This window comes from Dermacentor albipictus, chromosome 4 (genome assembly GCF_038994185.2).
Source record: "Dermacentor albipictus isolate Rhodes 1998 colony chromosome 4, USDA_Dalb.pri_finalv2, whole genome shotgun sequence".
Classification (NCBI taxonomy): domain Eukaryota; kingdom Metazoa; phylum Arthropoda; class Arachnida; order Ixodida; family Ixodidae; genus Dermacentor; species Dermacentor albipictus.
Window position 1 is genome coordinate 134,530,421 of NC_091824.1, and position 11,304 is coordinate 134,541,724.

Below are 11,304 nucleotides of genomic sequence, written 5' to 3' on the forward strand. Positions count from 1 at the left end.
GAATTCACCATGCCCAAAGAACGCAAAGGCCATCATTTCCGCTGGAAAGGTGTTGTTGACTTTTTTTCGGTGGTCAGGGTCCATTACTGATAGAATTTGCTAAATATTGAGGGGCTATCAATTGTTTCCGATATTGTGAAACGCCAGAACGGCAGTATGTCGCAATCAAGAACGAACAACGTGGAAAATTGATGAATGGGGTGATCTTGTTCCACGACAATGCCTGTCCCCACGTCGCTTATGTTGTTAATACAAAACTGGCGAAGTTCAAGTGGGAAATGCTGCAGCATCCGCCATACAGCTCAGACCTGTCACCTTGCGACTTCTACATTTTGGGGCAACCGAAAAAACAGCGCAAGGGAACCAGATACATACTTTTTGAAGCAGCAACCCAAGGAGTTTTATAAGACGGGAATCACGCGACTCGTTAGTCAATGGGACAAATGTCTAAATTCTCATGAAGACTACTTTTAAATAAATTACCCCGTTGTTGGCTCACATTCATTTGACTTGCCCTCGTATATCTTGCAGAATTCCTGCTTTTTATACGTTCCCTCTGTTGCGACTATGATCTCGGTGCAATTACTCACGATACACGACCGGCCAGCTGCTCCTGCGTAATACATTAAAACAAATTACAGCGTCATTGAGATTTTTCACTGGCCATTGCATATATACAAGAATGTAAGTATTGCTCTTGAATGACAAAGTTGCGTTAACATATTTATCCTCAACTTGTTCAGTTCATTGCTTTTTAATTTTTGATATCAGTGGCATGCATTGCTTTCCTGGTTTCGAACTGATATAGTTCTAAAGTTCGTGTGATATTTTCTTTACTTAAATAGACAAAAATATGGAAGCACTGATATCAGTTATTTTGGGCAAAATGTTTGGCACATACGAGTATATTCTTTTATGAAAAAATATATATTTTATTGTTTTGACTGTGCGTAGCGTTCAAGAATTCGTTTGCAGCATCTTTGGCATTGACAATGCAGTTATTATTCATGGATTTGACCTCTTGACAAATTGTTTAAGAGGAAGCTTTAGCTCGGGCCCAGTCCGACGCGGCCTATTCAAATACTTGTAAAACGCAGAAACGCTTTTCTTAGATAATCCTTCTAATCGCTTTTGTTGAAATTCATTGCATTTGAGAGAGAAAGCTAAATCCTAGTTCTGTTGGAAACACAACTTCGATTTAGGGCCTGAATTTTGTTTAAAATATTTTGAAAAATTGGAAAGTTTGAAAAAATAGAAGCACGACTTTTACAACCTAATAGCTATGCATGAAGAACAGACATTGTGGTTCTGTAAACGGCATCTATTATAACAGTCAAAGCGGACAAGTTTGCTATGGCAATTTGTATCCTACGTGAATTGGTTACGTGGTGTAGAAGGGTTCTGCATAAGCCGTATTTCCACAATACTAAATTTTTTTTTGAGATTCATGTGTAACATATCCATTTTGTCCGCTGTAGATTTAGTATTAGATGCAATTCACAGAATTGTGATATCATTTTTCATTGTTGAGTCACGGAGTTTTAAACTTGATAGTTTCGTTTTCTGAAAATTTTTGATTTGGCCAATTTTTAATAAATAATTGACCACCTAAATGAAAAATTCAAAACAAGTAGTCACTAGAATTAAACGTTTTCATTTAAATGCAACAAACCTCCTCAAATTTAGTGAAGTGGTTGCAGGGAAAAACGAATTCCCCTTCTACATGTATTTAAATAGGAGCACCCGAGCTAAAGCTTCCTCGACGACGCCACTGGCCCCATATATATATATATATATATATATATATATATATATATATATATATATATATATATATATATATATATATATATATATATGGAGTCAGTGGCGTAGCCCCCCCCGAACAAAATTTCTGGCTACGCCACTGTACTATAGTGCATATTATTCTGTGGCTGAATATGAGAAAATATAAGATGACCTTCGCTCTCTAACGAAGATTTAAGAGAAGTAATTCCCTGGAAGTCGCTGTAGAAATGGCCAGCATTTCGGCTTCCGCGCTGCAACGCCCATCGGAAGACGTGACTGGCAGCATTGAGCAGTGCCAAGCGAGTCATCGCGTTGCGGTGCACGCTATGCGAGAAGTGCCATTATTCTTCTTTCTTTCCTCTAAGCTAAGCATGAGCTGACTTAACGGCTCCCCTGTATTTGTTGGATATGCGGACCACGTTGTTAATCGTCATTCACTCAGAAACGCGTAATCCGTGGCCAAGTATAAGCAAAACAGATACTTCACACAGAACGCCATTCAGCAAAGTTTACCATACTTTCCTTTGAATTGACGTCACAATGAGGAAATTAGTCTACGGGTTCATACTATGCTAAGTTCTTCAGTCTAGTATAAATTGAGACTGCACATTAGCTCGTGCTGTGGATGCTCGAATTTCGATACGCCGTTGCAACGCTAGATAACCTTATCACCCTGCATGCCGACCAATTTGAGCTCCTAAGTGCGTGTTAGAGCGATAGCAAAGAGACATAGCAAAGAGTCATGCTAAATTAGTAGATAACGTTTCTGGAAGGCTATGCAGGGCAGCGATAATGTAACGATGCCAGTTACAGTGTTATTCCTTTTTGCGCTTTTCGCCTTTCATCAGTGGTCAGAGCGACGCTCCAACCACGTTCCAACCACTCCAACTCCGTCTTCCAACCCTGGTGGAAGACGGAGTTGCAAACTTCGATCCAATCTGTGAAGACGTGTATTCGTGAATTCACTGGTGTTCCACAGAGCTTGCGCAAGCTCGCGCGAATGCAGAGAAGTATACAAAGAATACGTGTCAAAATCCACTCTCGTTTGCATTTAGCGCCTATTCATTAGTTATTGTGCACAATTATTCATATAGTGTTGTTTATTCAGCCACTTTCGAGGTCTATACAAAAGCCCTAGAGATTATATGTGTTTCCCGAACAGCTCTGTTTCACACGAATCATCTGTAGATGCTTAACTTAAATCGCAGTGTCTGATACTGCAGACACTAAATATACGCTTCCTTGAATAGGATCGACTATAGGGCAGCGCAGGCCTATATTTGATATGGAGGAAAAGCGTTTTTGATTCGAACCAAGCTTGCAACTGCAGGGACCTAACAGGTTCGTAAAAGAGGTTATTTTACGCCGCTGCAGTGCAGCACACCTTAGGGGTTTAAACGAAAAAAACAACAACAAAAAACGATGTCGTATTGAAATTTATGCAAGCTTAATCTTTTTTTCTTAAACTGTGGAACACGGGCGAGGCTAGGAATGCGTGGAACAGGTCTTGAAATAATAAATACACTGCATTTATAGCTATGAGATTCGAGGCGAAGTTGCAAGTTGAAGTAAAGGCAACAGAGTTTTACTCCCTGGAAGATCGAAGAAATAAATTCCAAAGAGGAAATCAACGGTTTAGCAACCACTTGCGCCATCAATTTCCCAGGAGTTTGCACAAGTCATAAAACCAGCTTCGCTGACTGTCACGTCTGGTTCTCGACTGCGATTTCGTAACTAATGCTGTCAAAGTTACTGCCGCGTGTTGCAATGCATCTTTCCGTTCGCCTGCGAATAAATGAAGTACGCAGAACTAGAACCATCGCTTTTCTCGTCACCGAAATAAAAAGAAAACGGACCACTCAATTTTCTATTACTCAGTGCGGTGACCAAGATGATGTTCAACAAAACGCTTGAAACAGATAGCCAGCTTCGCGTTAAGCATGGGCAGAAAATGGGTTGCGGGAGACAAGATTAACGTCAATGCGTGCCACTTCGGGTGAGCGATTCGTCATTGTCAAAAAAACGTGTCAGTCCTGCGTGATTGATGCTGTGGCTTACTGATGTTCCGTTCGTACTTCTCCAACCAGTGTATAGATTCCCGTTGTAGAAAAAGGCGTAAAACGTGCAAAATTGTGCGAATGAAAGCTCCCGCGAAATGCTATAGGCTCCTGTCGCTCCTGCCCGTCATGTAGTATTTCCTCGCTTCCCTGTTTCCGCGGCCCCTTTGCCATGTCTCCTACTGCCCTTTCCTTTCTCATTGGGAACTTATGCCTGTGTTTGCTTCTGTGCAGTTAATATATCAACGTCGGAACGGCACCGGAAATGGCATCTGCCCGTCTTCACTTCCGGTGACGCAAGAACCCCACAGCAAGCCACCAGGACTGCCGTGTGCCCCCTTACCCTCTGCCTGTAATTCTGTGCAGCATTAGGCATACGGAAACACATACCGCGAGCGACACGTTCGAAGTGTGTTTGCCGATGGAGAGCGAACAGACGACGTCTCCTCTTTGTTGCACAAAAGTATTGTGATCAAATGTAAGCGGCATGACAGGGTACGCGTCATCGGACGCCAGTGCACCGAACGAAAACGGAAAATGGCTTTTACGTTTTGCTTCAACTCCACCGTTTCCCAAGCTGCGCAGAGATTTCCAGCGTAGAAAAAGTGGTAATGTCCTGTGCTGTAGCTTAAGAACTCTTTCACTACTTGTAGACGCTTACTCGTACACCATTAACAAGGACTGACCTGCAGTGCCACGTTACGACATATCTCATAAATTATTCAACAAAAAGAGCAACACATTCGTACACGTTGATGCAAATGAAGTAGTAATAATGTTGGAAACAATAGTAGGTTACCTTCTAACGTTTCCATTATCTATGTCTACGCAGTAACTAAAACAATTATGCAAATCGGAAGAGAAAGATTATTCGGCAAAATATGCCAGAAATAAAACCAACAAGCAGATTCTTATTTTCCCTGCGCTCACTCTAAAGGGTACTTGTTGAAAGATTTTCCTTCACCGCCTCAAAGCCCTCAGTTAGGTCGGCAGTGGGGCGTGTTAAAATAGCGTATTCACTTACTGAAACCACGCGTGTTTTGTACCATAGACGACTCTCTCCAGACGTAGGTTGCAAAAGTGTCCCAACTTTTAACATGTTCTGAGTTTTCAGTGCAGAAAACAGCCAGGTGAAAGCAAAGCCGTTTTAGTTTCACTTATGGATCCGCCAAGCGAATTTATGGGATTGAGCTCTAGTATACGCAGATGTCAAGAATGTTTCGTTATTTTTTTCTAACCAGCTTATAAGGCGCTGCGCGCAAAGTAGCTCTCGTGTCGTCTTCGCTGTCCAAGGAGGCGGCTTATTGCAAGAATCTTCTTTCTTATGCTCAACCAGAGTCTGAAAATACGGACAGCGCCTAAAGCTGCCTATTCGATGACTCTCATAATCACGAAGCTCATGTTCCTGAGTGAGGAAACCAAGAAAAAGTCAACATTAAAGAAAGAAAGAAAGAAATGGGCCTTGCGAACCCCAATGACCAAAGTCTGGTTAGCGCATGTACTTAGAAGGTGATATTTTTCACAAAAGTTGCATGCGTCAAGACATTAGGAGCGGCTGGCATTATGGGGATAGCGTACCGGACGATAAAGGCACACAGAGCTGCAAAATCTTACGATGGCAAAAAAATATTCCGCCGTGGCAGCCGGCGAAAGCCGCACACTGAGCCACTTCGTGCACTTCACTCTGAGTCATGATCTATTGCCACGTGCATAAACCTTTGCACAGGCACCTGAAGCTTTCTAGATATATTTTCACCTTTGCGTGGGTGGATGCACTTCAATGAGTGGATGCAATGGGTGGATGCACTTCAAAGTTACATTAAATTTGTGGCTAGACAGCAAAACTTGCTCGCATCCATAATTTTGGGCACTGAAATTGGCGTTATTTACTTTCTTTAGCTATAAAACTGGCTAAATTGGGAAAAGTGAACAAGGAAACATGATGGAGGACAAGCAAAATTAATAACACTTTGTGGCTGGTAGTTGAAAGCAGATCAAACTTGTTATAATGAATGACGTTACATGCAATATACGACTCAAAAGATGGGCCAATGACACACTGAATGCCCGACATAGAAAACTTTGCCTTTTTTGAATGTCTCAAGTAGAATAAACATTTAAACATACATTCAACATGGTAGTACAACTGGGAGTTGATGGAGACTATCCGACCTAGCAGCTACAGCAGAATGCCAGCATTCAAATTTTTCGTAAATAGTGACTGGCGGGTTATCCAAGTACATGTAGTCTAACTTTATATAGTGCTCAGCGAGTGTCTGATGCCTTCCTTCGTGCAAAAACATGTACGTTGCATCAAGGCCAACGGGAACAGCAGAATCCCCATCGAAGAGCACAGTACAAAACATCAGACTTGGCTGCTTTTCTGAACCTGAGACAGAAATTACGCTGGCCGTCACGTGCCTAAAGGCTTGAAACAAGTTGTCTAAACACCCTATAGCAGTGCATTTTCAGATTGAACGCGTACAAAATCAAGCATGAGGTAATCTCGTTCACTGCTTGCGAAGCATCAGGTATGGGTCGTCCTGTGTTTACCTACCTACCTTTCCCTCTTCGTTTATCTCTCTCCCTCAGGTATGGGTGATGCCCCGGTTCCGGAGTAGTGGGAGCGACCAAAGCCGCCCACGACGAACCAATGCGCCAACACGCATTCTGATAGCGGCTTGTAACTTTTATTTCATTTGTTTATTTGTGAATACTGCAGCGCAATAAGTGCCGTAGCAGGAGTGGGTTAACAGAGGGAAATTATACGCAGCAAATTACGATACAACGATGAGGGGGTTGTGCTAAGACCATACATCTTGGATGACAGATACAAAACTTCTGGATGGGCATGAGCGAATAGGCCCAGGTAAGGAATTCCAATCTTCTATGGAACGTGGGAAAAAGCTCAGCTTAAAAATACTAGTGCGCGCACAGTAGGGCACCAAGTTTAAGTTGAGATGTGTTCTCGTCGATGACTCTGGCGCGAGGTTAGTGCAGTTATTTTTTGAAAGTCTAAAGCAAGAAATGTAATGATGTTACGCGGCGAAGAGAATACAGCGAAGTTAAATTCAAGGAACGAAGTGCAGAAGAGGATGATAAGTCACGATCATAACGGTGACATATAAATCTTACAGCTTTTTTTTCTGAATTGCTTCTAGCCTATTAATCTCACACTGCTTATAAGGGTTCCAAACTACATATGCATAGTCAACAACAGGACGTATGCGCGACAAAACAGATTCGGTAAGAATAGTGACGAGAGCATGACCATGTCGGGCGTGGTTGGCGTGTAGAACGCGCAGCACAGTACTGCTACCTTGGCAAATACAGGTGGTACAAGTGACAACGCTCAACCAGGAAAGGTAAGATGAAAATTCATTGCTGACGTAATCAGCATGTCACAGTTTCATGAATGCAAAAAAAAACGCATGTGAGCATTTTCCCATCCCCCGCACACCGCACGCACGTCTATTCTCTGATGAGAATAGTGAGAATTTCTTTACGCCCTTGGAATCATCCAAGAGCCTGAAGAAATTCTTACCCGAATGTATTGATGTTACTTTTACTGCAATAGCCGACTGTCGACTATAACTAGTCGATACACGTGCCCTTGACTTTCTCAAGGCACCACACCGCAAACGGACTGGATGAAAGTGCGACCACTTTCGTTTGAAATACTAATACCAGCCTGTCTGAGGCACTTCATCCCTGTTTACAAAATTTTATACCACAGTGTGCTATTCCATCTGTCAGCCCCTTTCTTGTTTTTGGAATAGCAGAAAGAGCAGTAACTCCAGCGAAGGCGCAAAATATTCCGCGTGAAGTGACAATAATAGCGGGGGCCTACAATACACTGTAGCGATGACTAGAAAGTCCTACTGCGAGCAGCAGTTATCAACTAAGAAACGGTTCTTTCTTGAACGTGTTTTACAAACATCGCGCAGTTATGTTCCGCACAGTCAGAGCCACAGATTCCGCTGATGCGATTGGTCACATCACCAATCCAAACAGCGGTATTTGTGCAATAGACGGTACAGTAAATTCCGTACGCGGCCATGGCGCCGCCCAGGGAATGGGAGCGGGCGAGATCGATGAGCACTGCAGCGCACTGCAGCTGTCGCATCAGATAGCGGCTCTTCGTGTTCCTAATAAGCGATGAAGAAATATAACATAGAAAAGAGAAAAAGAAAAACCATGCACTGCTATGAAACGTGTACGAACGTCGAAGAAATGCCGAAACGATAATTGGATGTGTCCGGCACCTTCCTTCCGGACCCCAGCTGTTCCAATCTGCCTAATGTTCAGACAAATATCAGGCAAAATAGTATGTATACATAAGTTGGATGCAAGGTCCCTGCTAGCTTAATTTTGTTTTTATCCCCCGTTTGATTGCGAAAACACTGAGCCCTTCTGCAGCAGTAGTAGTAGCAGAAAAGCAATTATATACAGAAAGCAGCTGGGCACCTACCCCATTTCCCGGGAGGAAGTAGGGGGGTGAAAAACGGAATTTGTCCGCTGCCCCTATTCCAAGGTCCCACTGGAACGGGCCATCTGCTCAGCTAGTTGGATTTGTCGTAGCTGATCTTCCAGGTCCGGGCTAGGCAACAGCGCCTCCGACTCGTTCAATGTGCCGTTTGTTTCCGTGTTCTTCTCCATGTTCTGCACACTCCCACGTGATGTGAAGGAGTGTTGGTGTTGCTCCACACCACGGGCACATGGTCTATATGCCGTGGCGTAGATCACCTTTCTGCAAAAGTCATGTTTTCTTTAGCTGTGGCTAAAACATAAGAATGAAGTTCGCCTTTTACTTTGTCTGGTGAAGCCGTCAAGGCATGAAGCGATGCGTAAAACAGACGTAAACTGGCCTGATGATCGTTGAGGTGCCCCAAAAATTTCTGTGGTAAGTGCCAGTTGCGTGACTGTACCTTTTTCAGTCTGTTATGGAATAAATTTTGCCACCTGTGAAATAAAACTCGCAGAAAAAAATGTTAAAGGCGTTTTTTCACCAAAAGGCTGCAACATTCTGCAATAACTGCATAGTCTTTCATATGAAGTTAATTTAGTCCCATTCTTTACCATTTCCGGACATCTTCAAAATTTATTCTATGTATGTTGTGAACAGTTGTTGAATAAGAAATGTCGCTGTAGCCAATATTTCTGTAGCTAATATTTACCTGTAGTCATATTTTTTATTGCGTTAGTTTGCATTAACGCATCAAAATGAAGGGCTACACCTAATTGTGAAGCTCTGTCTTTTGCATATTCGACAATCGGCTCGCCAGAACGTTGGCTCCAGCCATAGTCCTTGTTGAACTACTGCTCTCACTTCAAGCTTCTATCTTTCTGTGAAATTCTGTCTTGTTTGGATTTCTGTGACTGTTCATTATATATAATAATGATAAAGGCTTTGTTAATTAAATAACATGGCTGACGGTTTCAATATGCTTTTTTATAGCATTTTATAGCCTGATGAGAAGGTCCTCGTGTCTATAGCAGGAGCCGATGTGTCGCATTTATGAACACTGAGTAGACTTAGATTCAGCTGATAGTCTTCAGAGACAGTTCCAAGTTTCTTGTGTAGGTTGGGATGTGACGTAATAACGCATGTGATGCTTGCGGAAAACTTGTTTGTTGAGGTCGCATTGGCCGGTGAAGGCGCTACCTCGGTTTCTCCGGTCAAGCTACCTGCTTCAAGGAATATGACACTCCTTCGTTCATTTGTGTGCGTGTGTTTTTCATTTTTTTTATTTCACCTCTCCCACTGTTTTCATGTGTGTGCACTTTTACTTTCTTTAACATCTTTCCGTCTCCCCTGACCCCTGCCCCAGTGCAGGGTAGCAAACTGGATGTCTATCTTCCGGTTAACCTCTCTGCCTTTCTCATCTCTTTTATATCTCTCTCCCTCTCTTTATAGTTTAGTCCTGATCTGGGCCAATAGAAGAGTACACTGGAAGTTAGAAGAAGGGGGGCTCATTGTAGAATATCTAAGTCTCATTTGTTAAACTACTGAGGGAAAGCGCTGCCCGCAGGCTCCTGTTGAGCCAGAATTGTTTCAAACCTTGATGCACATTTGCAATCAGCGGTCTCATGTATCGCATACAAAGCTCTTGGGCGCACATCCTAATGCTCTATTTCAAACACTGCTTCATATATTTTAGAGTTTACAAACTCGCGCGGAATATTCAGACCTGGCAGTAATTTGTATGGAAAATAAAGCTGAAGCTTGGCTGGTCCTTACATTGTTTGTAACTGTTACTAGAACCAACAGCAACTTGTCAGCATGCAGAACCCCATTAGGCATTGCATGTACGTGGTAAACTAATACAAGCTGATGTTACTAAAGCTTAACTGAGGAAATTTGCGTTCTAGATATGAAATTGGCCCTTTCAATTCGTATTAGTGGTAAACTATATGGCTTCACTTCGAGCAACCGCAGTCGTCTAACGTGTGCTAGCATATTAGAACGCGGCCGTTCTGCACCACTCAGAATACGATCAACTGCCGAAATCTAGGATCGAAGTACTAGTCTGGCGCAGCAGGGTGTGGTAGATAATGGTGGCCGTATGCTTGGTCATTAGAGTAAACACTTGGGACACATGTACGTACACTGCGAATATCCAAAACGTACGTTGATTGTTACTTTTTCTGCGCTTGAGCTCACTTTAAGTAACGCTTATCGCGTAAGTTGTGTTGACCTGCGCAGAACTAATAAATGTTTTCGCTGTTTATTTCTATAAATAGCGTGTGTGTGCTGCCTGACCTTTATCCTGACATCAACTGCTCTTGTTTTATTGCGTAGTGTTATCCACTGGGTGTTTTTTTTTCCTTTCATGTGCAAGCAGAAATTCCGCGAGTTATAATCCTGGTCGTGGCGGCCACACTTCAACGGGGGCGAAATGTAGAAACGCTCATGATCCCGTGTATTGCGGCGAAGATCGCCTGGTCGTGAAACATAATGTGGAGTTCCGGCTACAGCGTTTCTCATAATAAAAAAAATATTATGGGCTTTTACGTGCCAAATTTACGATATGATTATGAGGCATGTCGTAGTTGGGGACTCCGGAAATTTGGACCACCTGAGGTGTTTTAAGGTGCACCTAAACTTAAGTACACGGGTTGTTTTGGTCCCCATCGAAATGAAGCCGCCGTAGCCGGGATCCGATCCGGCGACCTCGTGCTTAGCAGCCCAACACCATAGCCACGATGGAACCACGCGGCGGGTGTGTCTCGTACTCAAATCGCGGTTTTTGCACGTAAAACCCCAGACTTCAATTCAGGCAGGCAATAAAGGAAAAAGAACGCCTGTGATGCTTGCAAAGCAGTTGCTAAACTTCCATGGATACTGAAAGGAAACATGGAAACGTTACTTTCAGTATCCAGTGGATACTGAAAGTAACGAAAAAATAAGGCTAATAAATCTTCACCACAGTTACAGGGCAAACCCGGAGCTCTCCAC

General features: G+C 43.0%; 1 long non-coding RNA gene across 1 annotated transcript in view; it reads left to right on the plus strand.

The window, feature by feature from the left end:
- LOC135898395 (uncharacterized) overlaps positions 1-4,694 on the plus strand; it is a 118,275-nt gene extending 113,581 nt beyond the window's left edge. The window contains exon 3 of the long non-coding RNA XR_010563320.1: positions 4,080-4,694. This is a non-coding gene — a long non-coding RNA (uncharacterized lncRNA). The remainder of the gene's footprint in view (positions 1-4,079) is intronic.
- The last annotated feature ends 6,610 nt before the right edge of the window (positions 4,695-11,304 follow it).